General features: G+C 38.8%; 2 pseudogenes; both read right to left on the bottom strand.

The window, feature by feature from the left end:
• Positions 1-11,950: 11,950 nt before the first annotated feature.
• On the bottom strand, positions 11,951-12,985 carry LOC116599390 (annotated as a pseudogene).
• Positions 12,986-14,024: 1,039 nt separating this feature from the next.
• LOC116599392 lies at positions 14,025-14,953 on the bottom strand (annotated as a pseudogene).
• Between the last annotated feature and the right edge of the window lie 1,421 nt (positions 14,954-16,374).

The following is a 16,374-nucleotide window of genomic DNA, read 5'->3' as shown; positions in this document are numbered from 1 at the left end:
TAGCAGCAATGGCCATGGTCGCCAAACTGTGGAAAGAACTAAGATGCCTTTCAGCAGACGAATGGATAAGGAAAATGTCGTCCATATACATTATGGAGTATTATGCCTCCATCATAAAGGATGAATACCCAACTTTTGTAGCAACATGGACGGGACTGGAAGAGATTATGCTGAGAGAAATAAGTCAAGCAGAGGGAGTCAATTATCATCTGGTTTCACTTATTTGTGGAGCATAAAAAATAGCATGGAGGACAAAGGGAGTTAGAGAGGAGAAGGGAATTGAGGGAAATTGGAAAGGGAGATGAATCATGAGAGACTATGGACTCTGAAAAACAATCTGAGGGTTTGGAAGGGGCGGGGGGTGGGAGGTAGGGGGAACCAGGTGGTAGGTATTGAAGAGGGCATGGATTGCATGGAGCACTGGGTGTGGTGCCAAAACAATGATACTGTTATGCTGAAAATAAATTTTAAAAAATTAAAAAAAACATAAGGTGTCAGATGGATTAAAAACAAAACTAAACAAACAAACAAACAAACAAAAAAACCATAAGACCCATATATGTACTGTTTACAAGAGACTCATCTTAGACCTAAAGACACCTCTAGATTCAATGTAAAGAGGCAGAGAACTATTTACATGCTAATGGACATCAAAAGAAAGTTGTAGTAGCTATCTTTATATCAGACAAATAGATTTTAAACCAAAGACTGTAACAAGAAAACAATGACACTACACAAAACTAAAGGGTTGTATTCAACAAGAAGATGTAATGATTCTAAATATTTATGCCTCCAACTTAGGAACAGCCACATATGTAAACCAATTAATAATAAAATTAAAGAAACCCATTGATGATAATACAGTAATAGCAGGGGACTTTAACATCCTATTCAAGGAAAGGACAGATCATCTAAGCAGAAGATCAACAAAGAAACAAAGGGGCCTTGAATGACACACTGCACCAGATGGATATCACAGATATATTCATTCAGAGCATTCCATCTTGAAACAGATGGAATTCTTTTCAAGTGCATATGGATCATTCTCCAGAATAAATCACATACTGGGTCAAAAAGGGCCTCAACTGATACAATAAGACTGAGGTAATACAATGCATATTTTCAGACCACAATGCTAGGAGACTAGATATCAACCACAAGAAGAAATTTGGAAAGACCACAAATACATGGAGGTCAAAGAGCATCCTACTGAAGAACAAATAGGACAACTAGGAAATTAAAGAAATTAAACAAATACATGGAAGCAAATGAAACTGAAAACACCACAATTCAAAACCTTTGGGATGCAGCAAAGATGGTCCTAACAGAAAAATATGTAGCAATACAGGCCTTCTACAAGGAGCAAAAAAAGTCTCAAATACACAACATAACCTTACAGCTGAAAGAGATAGAAACAACAGCAAATAAAGCTTAAATCCAGCAGGAGAAGAGAAATAATAAAGATTAGAGGAGAAATCAATGAAACAGAAATTAAAAAACAAACAAACAAACAAAACAGAACAGTGTTTGCTAAAGCCCAAAGAGAAGGATTGTGAAATCAATGTCTAATGAATGTGGAATTTCACTTTGGGAAGATGAAAAAGCTCTGGTGACAGATGGCATTGGTGTCTGCATTACAAATGTCAAATAACTTACTTAATCATCCTATCAATGTGAATTGACTCAATGCCACTGAAACTATGCAGATACAAATGATTAAAACTTCAATTTTTGTTATTTTTATTTTACTACAAGTTAAAAACTACATTTAAAAACTAAGTTGAGTGACACGTAGGTGACTCAGTGGGTTAAGCCTCAGCTTTTGGCTCAGGTCATGATCCTAGTGTCCTGGAATCGAGCCCCACATGGGGCTCTCTGCTCGGCGGGGGCCCTACTTCTCCCTCTCTCTCTACCTGCTTCTCTGCCTACTTGTGATCTCTGTCTGCTTAATAAATAAATAAATAAAATATTTTTAAAAATAGGGTGCCTGGTTTGCTCAGTGGGTTAAGCCACCGCCTTTGGCTCAGGTCATGATCTCAGGGTCCTGAGATCGAGTCCCGCATTGGACTCTCTTCTCGGCAGGGAGCCTGCTTCCTCCTCTCTCTCTCTGCCTGCCTCTCTGCCTACTTGTGATCTCTCTCTGTCAAGTAAATAAATAAAATCTTAAAAAATATATATTTAAAAAAATAAAAAAGAAAAAGAAATACTAAGTTGACTTCATTAATAGGTGCAAGCTGTCAGCATAAACTACAGCACAATGGCTACAGTATATCACATATCACTGACTTTAAACATACACCTGTATATAAAGTAGGTATGCCATCTAACAACAAAACTGGTAAATTAAAATCTCCAGATCTTTGTCTTGAAAATCTGCTTTATACAAAAACTCTAACTAATACTCCCAGCACACTGAACTTTGACCATCAACTGGATAATACATAAACTAAAATAGGATACTTGTATAATGGTAAATGATTTATTCCCTAGAACTTTCCTCAAAGTGTCCATATATCAAAATAAACATACTTTGGACAAATAGTGATCCTGGGCCTCTGTACCAATTATCTTCTTTTCTCTATTCTATTTAATATACAAATTTATTTTATAGAGTGCTGGATATCTCTCAAAGTTACCTTTTCTACCCCAGAACTTCTTCATGGCATTTTCACCTCCAAATTTCTGAGTGTGCAGGTTTAATTTTAATAAGGGAATTACAAAGCTATACAACACAGTCACACCTTGATCAGTGGAGAAGGTGGTGATTGGGTGCAAATATACAAATATTCAGGATGCAATATTAGAGCCACCACACTGACATGAGAGACACAGGTGGACACAGCTTTGTGTTTCCCCTCCAAACAACAGGTCCTCCATGAGCATATGATAACCAACTAGGAAACAATCAAGAGGAAAATTTTCACAGGCAGATGAACCCACTTTTGACAGCAACAGAGACACCAAGGGTATGAATGCTCATGCAGATGAGTTTCAGCCAAAGATTGATGTCATGCACAAATGGTCTATGACAGTGGAGCCACACACAGGTAGCCACACTGTGAAGAGGACCTGAATGGTTGCAAGGACAAAGCCTCTAGTACATGTCATCTGAAAGAGGAAGCCATATCCCTGCCACTCTTTATGATTTCATTGTACAGGGGTTTGCAGATGCCTACATGGATGCTCAGCAAAGACTTCAGTCACACACTCCCTGAAAGAGATGGTTTTTCTTACAACAAAGTTGCCAAACAGCATTTTAAGGGTCATGGATGAGGAACAGCAGATATCTAGAAGGGATGAGTTACATAGGCAGAAAATGAAAGCAGTACTCAAGGTCATGAAAGATGACTTGTTGAATGAAAAGACCCACTCATGGATAACAGTTCTTATTACTAGAAAGCTTTCTAAATTAGGGGTGTCTGGGTAGCTCAGTCAGTTAAACATCTGTCTTTAGCTCAATCGTGAAGCCCACATGAGGTCAGCATGGCCTCAGGTCCTGCAGGTTCACAGAAGGATCCGGGGTGTCTGAGTGTCACAGAGCTTGCAGGTTTTAGAATGGGGAAGCTGGCTACAGAGACAGAGCCGAGGAGTGAGCTCTCATCTTGGGGTTACCTTGAACCAGTCACAGGCTCGGTGAGCTCAGAGCACGGCCGGAGGCCAGGGAGACGGGAGTAATTGGGCGCTATTCTCTGAGGGCACACTGACGAGTGGGGCACCGAACTCTCGGCTCCACTGGGCCAGAGACTGGGAGGCTGCCATTTTCATTCTGATCCTCTCAACGTCTACAGAAAGCATTCAGGGAAGAAAAGCTCCTGAAAGCAAACCTGAGCAGATTACTCAGCCTGGCCCCTGGTAAGGGCAGTGCAATTCTGCCTGGGACAAAGACAAATACAAAGACTTGAGAATCACTACAACAGGACCCTCCCCTGGAAGATCAACAAGCCAGGACCAAGTTCACCTACCAAGGATTGCAGGTTCAATACCAATGAGAGCAGCAGAATTCCAGAGGAGGAGAAAGCAAAGCACGGAACTCATGGCTTTTAGGAACTCATGATTCTTTAGTCTTGCAGTTAATTTAATGCTTTTTATATTTTTTTTCTTCTGCTGCTAATTTTTTTTAACTTTTACCCTTTTCTTTTTTAACGTTTTTTAACTAGTTATCTAATATGTATATATATATATATATATATATATATATATATATATATATGTGTGTGTGTGTGTGTATATATATGTATTTTCTTTTTTATACTTTTTCTTTATTTGTTTTCTTTTTTTAATTGTTTCTTTTTTTTTCTGAACCTTTTTTTATCTCCATTCTCCGCCCCCCACCTCCACGATTTGGGATCTCTTCTGATTTGGTTAAAGTGTATTTTCCTGGGGTCTTTGCCACCCTTTTAGTATTTTACTTGCTCCTTCATATACTCTTATCTGGACAAAATGACAAGGTGGAAAAATTCATCACAAAAAAAAGAACAAGAGACAGTACTGAAGGCTAGGGATCTAATCAGTACAGACATTGGTACTATGTCAGATCTAGAGTTCAGAATGATGATTCTCAAGGTTCTTGTCAGGCTCAAAAAAGGCATGGAAGATATTCTAGCAACCCTCTCGGGAGATATAAAAGCCCTTTCTGGAGAAATAAAAGAACTAAAATCTAACCAAGTTGAAATTTAAAAAGCTATTAATGAGGTGCAATAAAAAATGGAGGCTCTCACTGCTAGGATAAATGAGGCAGAAGAAAGAATTAGTGATATAGAAGACCAAATGACAGAGAATAAAGAAGCTGTGCAAAAGAGGGACAAACAGCTACTGGACCACAAAGGGAGAATTCAAGAAATAAATGACACCATAAGATGAATCAACATTGGAATAATTGGGATTCCAGAAGAAGAAGAAATAGAGAGAGGAGCAGAAGGTATATTGGAGAGAATTATTGGAGAGAATTTCCCTAATATGGCAAAGGGAACAAGCATCAAAATCCAGGAGGTGCAGAGAACCCCCCTCAAAATCAACAAGAATAGGTCCACACCCCGTCACCTAATAGTAAAATTTACAAGTCTTAGCAACAAAGAGAAAATCCTGAAAGCAGCCTGGGAAAAGAACTTTGTAACATACAATGGTAGAAATATTAGATTGGCAGCAGACTTATCCACAGAGACTTGGCAGGCCAGAAGGAACTGGCATGATGTATTCAGAGCACTAAACAAGAAAAACATGCAGCCAAGAATACTATATCCAGCTAGGATATCATTGAAAATAGAAGGAGAGATAAAAAGCTTCCAGGACAAACAAAAACTGAAAGAATTTGCAGTCACCAAATTAGCTCTACAGGAAATATTGAAAGAGGTCCTCTAAGCAAAGACAGAGCCTAAAAATAGTAGATCAGAAAGGAACAGAGACAATATACAGTAATAGTCACCTTACAGGCAATACAATGGCACTAAATTCATATCTCTCAATAGTTACCCTGATTGTTAATGGGCTAAATGCCCCAATCAAAAGACAAAGGGTATCAGAATGGATAAAAAAAACAAAACCCATCTATATGTTGCGCATAAGAAACTCATTTCAGACCCGAAGACACCTCCAGATTTAAAGTGAGGGGGTGGAGGGGTGCCTCGGTGGCTCAGTAAGTTAAGCCTCTGTCTTCGGCTCAGGTCATGATCCCGGGGTCCTGGGATCAAGCCCTGCCTTGGGCTCTCTGCTCAGCAGGAAGCCTGCTTCCCTTCCTCTCTCTCTGCCTTCCTCTCTCTCTGCCTGCCTCTTGGCCTACTTGTGATCTTTCTCTGTCAAATAAATAAATAAATAATTCTAAAAAAATAAAATAAAAAAAATAAAGTGAGTGGGTGGAAAACAATTTACAACGCTAATGGACATCAGAAGAAAGCAGGGGTGGCAATCCTTATATCAGATCAATTAGATTTTAAGCCAAAGACTATAATAAGAGATGAGGGAGGACACTATGTCATACCCAAAGGATCTGTCCAACAAGAAGATCTAACAAATTTAAATATCTATGCCCTAACATGAGAGCAGTCAACTATATAAACCAATTAATAACAATATCAAAGAAAAACATCAACAATAATACAATAATAGTAGGGTACTTTGCACTCCCCTCACTGAAATGGACAGATCATCCAAGCAAAAGATCAAGGAAATAAAGGCCTTCAATGACACACTGGACCAGATGCACATCACAGATATATTCAGAGCATTTCATCCCAAAGCAACAGAATACACAGTCTTCTCTAGTGCACATGGAACATTCTGCAGAATAGATCACATCCTCAGTCCTAAATCAGGTCTCAACTGGTATCAAAAGATTGGGATCATTCCCTTCATATTTTCAGACCACAATGCTCTGAAGCTAGAACTCAATTACAAGAGGAAATTTGGAAAGAACCCAAACACATGGAGACTAAACAACATTCTTTTAAAGAATGAATAGGTCAACCAGGAAATTAAAGAATTGAAAAAATTCATGGAAGAAAAGGATAATGAAAACACAATGGTTCAAAATCTGTGGAACACAGCAAATATTGAAATATTTTCCTGAGAGGAAAATATATAGTGGTACAAGCCTTTCTCAAGAAACAAGAAAGGTCTCAAGTACACAACCTAACACTACACCTAAAGGAGCTGGAGAAAGAACAAGAAAGAAACCCTAAACCCAGAAGGAGAATAGAAATCACAAAGATTAGAGCAGAAATCAATGAAATAGAAACCAAAAAAACAATAGAACAAATCAACGAAAATAGGAGCTGATTCTTTGAAAGAATTAATAAGATTGATAAACCCCTGGCCAGACTTATCAAAAAGAAAAGAGAAAGGACCCAATTAAATAAAATCATGAATGAAAGAGGAGAGATCACAACTAACACCAAAGAAATACAAACAATTATAAGAACATACTATGAGCAACTCTAGGCTAAAAAGTTTGACTATCTGGAAGAAATGGATGCATTCCTAGAGGCATATAAACTACCACAACTGAACCAGGAAGAAATAGAAAACCTGAACAGACCCATAACAAATAAGGAGATTGAAACAGTCATCAAAAATCTCCAAACAAATAAAAGCCCAGGGCAGACGGCTTCCCAGGGGAATTCTACCAAACATTTAAAAAAGAACTAATTCCTCTTCTCCTGAAACTGTTCCAAAAAAATAGAAATGGGGCGCCTGGTCGCTCAGTGGGTTAAGCCGCTGCCTTCGGCTCAGGTCATGATCTCAGGGTCCTGGGATTGAGCCCCACATCGGGCTCTCTGCTCAGCAGGGAGCCTGCTTCCCTCTCTCTCTCTTTCTCTGCCTGCCTCTCTGCCTACTTGTGATCTCTGTCTGTCAAATAAATAAATAAAATATTAAAAGAAAAATAGAAATGGAAGGAAAACTTCCAAACTCATTTTATGAGGCCAGCATCACCTTGATCCCAAAACCAGACAAGGATCCCATCAAAAAAGAGAGCTATAGACCAATATCCTTGATGAACACCAATATGAAAATTCTCACCAAAATACTAACCAATAGGATTCAACAATACATTGAAAGGATTATTCACCACGACCAAGTGGGATTTATTCCAGGGCTGCAAGTTTGGTTCAACATCTGCAAATCAAGCAATGTGATACAACACATTAATAAAAGAAAGAACAAGAACCATATGATACTCTCAATAGATGCTGAAAAAGCATTTGACAAAGTACAGCATCCCTTTCTGATCAAAACTCTTCAAAGTGTAGGGATAGAGGGCACATATCTCAATATTATCAAAGCCATCTATGAAAAACCCACTGCAAATATCATTCTCAATGGAGAAAACTGAAATCTTTTCCGCTAAGGTCAGGAACACGGTAGGGATGTCCATTATTATTACTGCTATTCAACATAGTACTAGAAGTCCTAGCCTCAGCAATCAGACAACAAAAGGAAATTAAAGGCATCCAAATCGGCAAAAAAGAAGTCAAACTATCACTCTTCACAGGTGATATGATACTATATATGGAAAACCCAAAAGACTCCACTCCAAAACTGCTAGAACTTGTACAGGAATTCAGTAAAGTGTCAGGATATAAAATCAATGCACAGAAATCAGTTGCATTTCTCTACAGCAACAAGACAGAAGAAAGAGAAATTAAGGAGTCAATCCCATTTACAATTGCACCCAAAACTATAAGATACCTAGGAATAAACCTAACCAAAGAGGCTACGAATCTGTACTCAGAAAACTATAAAGTACTCATGAAAGAAATCAAGGAAGACACAAAGAAATGGAAAAATGTTCCATGCTCTTGGATAGGAAGAACAAATATTGTGAAAATGTCTATGCTACCTATAGCAATCTACACATCTAATGCAATTCCTATCAAAATACCATCCTTTTTTTTTTTTTTTCAAAGAAATGGAACAAAGAATCCTAAAATTTATATGGAACCAGAAAAGACCTCGAATAGCCAAAGGAATATTGAAAAAGAAAGCCAAAGTTGTTGGCATCACAATTCCGGATTTCAAGCTCTATTAGAAAGCTGTCATCATCAAGACAGCAGGGTACTGGCACAAAAACAGACACATAGATCAATGGAACAGAATAGACAGCCCAGAAATAGACCCTCAACTCTATGGTCAACTAATCTTCGACAAAGCAGGAAAGAATGTCCAATGGAAAAAAGACAGCCTCTTCAATAAATGGTGTTGGGAAAATTGGAGAGCCACATGCAGAAAAATGAAGTTGGACCATTTCCTTACACCACACATGAAAATAGACACAAAATGGATGAAGAACCTCAGAGTGAGAAAAGAATCCATCTAAATCCTTGAGGAGAACACAGACAGCAACCACTTCGACCTCAGCCGCAGCAACTTCTTCCTAGGAACATAGCCAAAGGCAAGGGAAGCAAGGGCAAAAATAAACTATTGGGATTTCATCAAGATCAAAGCTTTTGCACAGCAAAGGACACAGTTAACAAAACCAAAAGACAACTGACAGAATGGGAAAAGATATTTGCAAACGACATATCAGATAAAGGGCTAGTGTCCAAAATCTACAAAGAACTTAGCAAACTCAACACCCAAAGAACAAATAATCCAATCAAGAAATGGGCAGAAGACATGAAAGACATTTCTGCATAGAAGACATCCAGATGGCCAACAGACACATGAAAAAGTGCTCCACGTCACTCGGCACCAGGGAAATACAGGAAAGGAAAATCAGGGAAATGTGGTTTTGATAAACCACAATGAGATATCACCTCACACCAGTCAGAACGGCTAAAATTAACAAGTCAGGAAATGACAGATACTGGCGAGGATGCAGAGAAAGGAGAACCCTCCTACACTGTTGGTGGGAATGCAAGCTGGTGCTACCACTCTGGAAAACAGCATGAAGGTTCCTCAAAATGTTTAAATAGAGCTACCTTATGACCCAGCAATTGCACTACTGGGTATTTACCCTAAAGATACAAACGTAGTGATCCAAAGGGGCACATGCACCCGAATGTTTATAGCAGCAATGTCTACAATAGCCAAACTATGGAAAGAACCTATATGTCCATCAACAGATGAATGGATAAAGAAGGTGTTGTATATATACACAATGGAATACTGTGCAGCCATCAAAGGAAATGTAATCTCGCCATTTGCGACGACGTGGATGGAACTAGAGGGTGTCATGCTTAGAGAAATAAGTCAATCAGAGAAAGACAACTATTATATGATCTCCCTGATACGAAGAAGTGGAGATGCAACATGGGGGGTAAAGGGGGTAGGAGAAGAATCAATGAAACAAGATGGGATTGGGAGGGAGACAAACCATAAGTGACTTTTAATCTCACAAAACAAACTGAGGGTTGCTGGGGGGAGGGGGTTTGGGAGAAGGGGGTGGGATTATGGACATTGGGGAGGGTATGTGCTTTGGTGAGTGCTGTGAAGTGTGTAAACCTGGTGATTCACAGACCTGTACCCCTGGGGATAGAGTATTATGCCTCCATCAGAAAGGATGAATACCCAACTTTTGTAGCAACATGGACGGGACTGGAAGAGATTATGCTGAGTGAAATAAGTCAAGCAGAGAGAGTCAATTATCATATGGTTTCACTTATTTGTGGAGCATAACAAATAGCATGGAGGACATGGGGACTTAGAGTGGAGAAGGGAGTTGGGGGAAATTGGAAGGGGAGGTGAACCATGAGAGACTATGGACTCTGAAAAACAATCTGAGGGTTTTGAAGGGACGGGGGGTGGGAGGTTGGGGTACCAGGTGGTGGGTATTATAGAGGGCACGGATTGCATGGAGCACGGGGAGTGATGCAAAAATAATGAATACTGTTATGCTGGAAATAAAAAATAAAAAAAAATAAAAAAAATAAAAAAAAAAAAGAATTAGAACAATAGTAGAAGTTAAAACAGAGCACAGCACGTCTGATTTTTCCATTTCTCTATATAGGCTCCCTATACTGAGTGAAAGTATAAAGCTCAACATTCACAGGGAGAATTACATCTTCAAATGTAACACATGAGTGTTCTTATTTGAGCCTTCCAAAAACAGGATGAGGTATGCAAAACATGTACAAATAAAAATAAAGTAAAACCAAAAAAAAAAAAAAAATAAATAAATTCTAGATGGATCAAAAGTTTTAATGTAAGATATACAAGCTCAACAAAGCTTTAAAATTAAGGGCTAAAAAAGCAATTGAAGAATATTTTGGTATGAATGAAATGGAGAAGTCTTTTTAAGGAATATATATAAGCCAAAAATAATTTCATATTAAATTAATAAGGACATTACTCACATGCCAAAAGCATTCTATAATGTATACAAGTATTAAAACACATCATGAGTTTAATTACAGAAAAATAACAAATACTTATACAACAGTGGAGGAGATAATTTCTTCAATAAAAGATAGCACTCACTAGTATCAGTATGGAAAAGATCAACAATTACACAAAATAGAGAAAAAGAAATAGATGATTTATTAAACACATGAAAAGATACCCAAACTCAATAATATGAGTAAGATTGCAATTTTTCTGGTTGCCTTATACCATGAGCATGTATCTGCGAGTGGTTGTTGAGAATATGGACAGAAGTACTTTCACAGACTGAGCAGGAGGGTAGCTATTAGTACAATCTTAAGGACAACAGTTTGGCAATAACTATGAAATTCAACATTTAGCTATCTGACCATTGACTCAAATACATTCCTAACAAGTCCTCTCCTAAGAACTCATATTTGCACATATTCACAAACACACAATTATAAAATTCTTCATTACTGAAAAAAGTAATAACATGAACAGGAATGGAGATATTTATTTTATTTATAAGTGAGTAATATGGAGTATAAGAAAAATGAAGAGATCTATATGGACTAGTATGGCATATCTTCAAGACGTTACAAAAGATTTCACTTTTATGTGGCATTTGATCAACACACCAAAACAAACAAAAAACAAAAACAGACTCATAAATACAGAGAACAATCTGCCTGCTGCCAGGGGGAAGGGAGTGGAGGGATCAGGGAAATAGGTGAAGGGGCTGAAAGGTACAATAATGGGGAATAAAATAACTCACAAGAATGAAAAGTACAGCCTAAGGGGTATAACCAATAATATTGTAGGGACTTTGGCTGGTAACAGATGGTAACAGATGGAAGCTACACTTTTCATGATCAGCATTCTGTAATGTATTTTTTGGTTTATTGCGTCCCAGGTTTCTTTAAGAACAAAGTGATGAGTGATGCAGGTATTTAAAAAAGAGCATCCTTGAACTTTGACTTCCCTCCAAATAATCCCCCCAAACTCCCAGCCCCTACATCTTTTGTGTTCCCAAATCCTTTATCAGTGAATGAAGAACTTGATCCCAAAACCCTGGGACAAAACCCAGGTATCTGTTCCTTAGGTCCCCTCTCTCCTCTGTCCCCCACCCCCATTCTGGGGAAGGACCAGCACCTCAGTTTGAATGCATGGGAGAGCCCAGAGTGGTGACAGACACTGAGGGAAAGGCTCCAATCTCAGGAAAGGAATCAAGAAGTATAGGGTAGTGAAGTGGGGGTCCCATAGCCTGGCGTACCTAGCTGGGCCCTGGTGCTGAAAGAAAGGATACAGATACCCCTGAAAAAAGAAACCCAGCAGCCTCAAAATCCTCTCCTGGCCAGTAGTCCCTGTTGACGACCATTGCAGAAGTACACTCAGACCACATCCTTCTCATGCCCCAGCTGCTGGGCAATGGGGCTGATCTGCACCAGGGTGGGTTTCAGGCACTACAGGAGCATGTTCTCCAGGTTACCTCAAACAGTTCTCCAGACTTGTTCACTTGCACTTTCAGGCCTGCGCAAGGGTCCCTGCTATGTATATCTCCTGCAGATTTTCGTTGTTGTCAGCTTCCACCACCCACTTGTGCACAGGGGCCACAGCTTCCATGTGTTGTAGAAACTGAGGTGCTAAGGCTCAAAGGGTCAGATAAGGTTATTTGGTGAAACACCTTCCCAAAAGAATCTTCAGGGTGAGCCCCACATGGGCCTGGGTATATCCTAGAGAGATTCTCTTCTGTCTCAGGGGCTTGGCAATTTATTCCAGGTCTTTCTACAGAATTTTGATGTCCTGGGACTCTGCAGGGTTTTGCCCCAGCTTTTCCTCTGCTCAGGGAAAGCGTCCTTAGAGCTGACTTTCCACTTCAGCTCCTAGCCTGCCCTCCCCCTGAGAGGTCTCCAGGTTGCCTTGGAGCACCTGCTCCACCCCAATCTAGTGTCCACAGTATGCTGTCCTTCTGCAGAACTCATATGGCAGGGAGACATAGGGAAATCCCCCATAATTCCATATCTGGCCACAGCCCTGATTCAATTCTTGACCCACCAGGAGGGTAACATACGGTCAGCCAGGTGAGAGGCTTAACCCAGTAGTGTTTTAGCCCTCCTGGCCCATCCCTTCAACCCCCATCGCCTTGTGGATACAAGAATGCCAAGTCAGAGGGCAGGCATCCTGCCATGGGGAACAGAGGGAGCCTAAGCCAAGGGGTCTGGAAAAATGAGGGCTCTCCAAGAGACTGTTCAACACCTCTCTCCCTCCCTAATCCCACACACTATCATGTGTACTTAACTGTTGAATCATGATGATATAAACCTGAAACTAGTGTAATATTTTATGTCAGCTATATTTCAATTAAAGATAAATCAATACGGGTTCCTGGGTGGCTCAGTGGGTTAAGCCTCTGCCTTCTGCTCAGGTCATGATCCCAGGGCATCAGTCTCTTTGCTCAGCAGGGAGCCTGCTTCATCCTCTCTGTCTGCCTGCCTCTCTGACTGCTTGTGATCTCTGTCAAATAAATAAATAAAATCTTTTAATAAAAGTTCTATAGTAAGGCATTTACATACACATAGAAGACTCACACATAGATATTTACACTTGAATTTGTACAGATTATTACCTGAGGAGCTTAAAGATACAGATCAAGCAACTGCCTCTGGGGAAGAGAATTGGAAACAATGCTGAGAGTTAAACAGAACTTTTTTCTATACTTTATCTCTTTCTGTAAGGTTTTCAATATTCTTATTTTTATCTATTACACTTCAATTTTTCTTATGTAAGCTAAAAGTATTAGTCTAAATAGGTTTATCTAAAGCAACCAAAAATTAATAAGGAATAATCTACATAGCATTATTATAAATAATACAATAAAAAGGATAAACTTAAGTGATAGACTCTAAAAAAATAATACTCTCAGAAAAAATGTTTTTAAAAAATTTTTAAATAACTAAAAATTAATGTAATCATAAAAAAAGTCCTCAGTGATTCATTACATAGTATGCATTCCTTGTTATAGAGGCATTACACATTTCTATGTGAAGAGATTGACAAGGTGTTATGGACCTTACATTCTAGCCACAAGGGAAACTCTTAGTACTTTAATTATAATTTACTTAAATTCTTACAAATAAAGAAAGTCAGAATCAAACTTAAGAGGACTTCTGCAATCCAAAGATATGGACCCTAATGTCAAATAATTCTCTTCATGGTGAATGATACATTTATCTACTCAAAGATATAAAATTTCTTCCCCAGAGCTTCTTCATAGCATTTATCATCTCAGAATTTATCAGGGTATAGATCAATGAGTTCAGCATGGGAGTTATGACTGTATAAAACACACTCAATGATTTGTCTATGGCGAAGGTCTGAGCAGGTCTTATATACATGAAAATACATGGAACAAAGAAGAAGACCACCACAGTGATGTGGGAACCACAGGTCTGGAGGACTTTCCACCTCCTTTCTGGACTAAGGTGTTTTAAAGAGTTCAAAATGACACCATAAGAAATGAGCAAGAGCACAAACACAATACTACAGATCAGCCCTCCATTGGCTAACACTAACAGGCCAATGACATACGTGTCAGTACAGACCAGTTTCAATAAGGGGTACATGTCACACAAAAAATGATCCATGACATTGGGACCACAAAATGGGAGCCTACAAATAGTGATAACTTGAGTTATTGAATGCAAAAAACCTCCCACCCAGGACACTACCAGCAGCACAACACACACTCACTGCCTCATGATCACCAAGTAATGCAAGGGCTTGCAGATGGCCACATAGTGGTCATAGGCCATTGCCAGCAGAAGAAAGACCTTTGAGCCACCAAAAAAATGTCCTGTTAATAGCTGAGTCATACAAGATTGGAAGGATATTGTATTTTCTGCAAACAGCAAGTCTGACATCAATCTAGGAGAAATAGAAGATGAATAAATGATATCCATAAATGATAAGCTAGCAAGAAAAAAGTACATAGGTGAGTCCAGGGACTTACTGACAGTTATAGTCACCACAATGAGCAGGTTTCCCACCACAGTCAAAATATAGAAGACAAGAACATAACAAAAAGGATCTTCTGTTCCTTTGGATCCTGGGTGAGGCCCAAGAGCACAAAGTAAGTCATACTGCTATTTGGTGCCATCTAGTCTGCATTAGGAACTGACTTCTCATATTAGAAGCAAGTGATCTACAAAACAAGGGGGAAAACTTTTAAATGCATTATAAGATTACTCTTTTATTGACTCATTCAATGAAAAGATTGTGACAGGAGTACCTGTTTATGTCACATGTATCACAGACATTGTGATTTCCAAGTTGAATAAGCCATGGTTTTCAACACTCAGTGATAGCATACATAATAATCACCAATGTAATAAGTGATACTATGAAAATAGTCGCACAGTGTGAAGGTCACAAGCAAACAGCAGTCAGAGAAGGCTTCCCAGAGGAAAGCCTTCCTCCCAGAGGAAAGCTTTAACTGAGTAGCAAAGGAAAACTGAAAAGACAAGAAAAGAAGGCAAGGGAAGCCCATGCAAAGATACACAGTTTATAAAGTCATAAAAGTTAAATACTTAAGGCCCCTTTAAGGTAATTGACATATTTGAAGTGAGTGGATCAAACAAGGAATGGAAGTTTGCTGCCCCGGATTGCATCTACCTTGAGACTTTTTTCATAGAATCTTTGGATGGATATGCCCTCTTTCCCTGACCAGTAAATGGGAAAGCACTCCAGTGTTGTATCTCTCCCTTAATTTTTAAACATATATATATATATATATATATATATATATATATATATATATATGAAGTTAAAAAAATATATATATATACATATATAATCTCCAACTGTGAACTTTTCCAGTTGGATATTAATTCAGTACTTTAGAAACTAAATTTTTAATTTTCATTAAGAAACAGGTTTCCCATCTAATTAAATGGTACCACCTCCCATACCATTGCTCAGACAAGAAATATCGCCATGTCCTTCATGCCATTCTTGCTCTTGTATAGCTTACTGATACCTTTAATAAATCTTATTCACCCCATTTAAAATAGATCACTTACTTGATCATTCCCCTCCCCGCACCACTTCTGGTCCACTGCACTAGCCTCCCACAACATCCCTCCCCTTTCATTCTGGCTTCCATAAGTTTGTGGCCCTGATGCAGTCCAAATGACCCTTTTAAAATCTGATTCTGATCTGATCATTCCACTGCTCACAACAACTACAGGGGATTCCATTCACAGGCTCACAACTTAAGGAATCACATTTCTATTACAGTAACAGGAACTATAATCCTCATTTCAGAGTTGAAAAATGGAGGCTCAGAACATCTAGTTAATTTTTCCAAAGTCATTCATTTTTAAGTGATAAAGCTAGAACTGTAATCCAAGTTTGCTTTATCTAAAGTAATCTTTAACACAATAAAGATACACAATTGCAAAGCCTGGTATCCACTATGTACTGTTATTCTTACCTTAGGAAAATACGTCCACAATCTGAAGGAACACTTTTTACTCAATCACAGGAACGTGGACTTCTTCTATCATCCAGTCTGACAAG

This window comes from Mustela erminea, chromosome 9, assembly GCF_009829155.1.
Source record: "Mustela erminea isolate mMusErm1 chromosome 9, mMusErm1.Pri, whole genome shotgun sequence".
Classification (NCBI taxonomy): Eukaryota; Metazoa; Chordata; class Mammalia; order Carnivora; family Mustelidae; genus Mustela; species Mustela erminea.
This window is presented reverse-complemented; position numbering and strand designations above follow the sequence as displayed.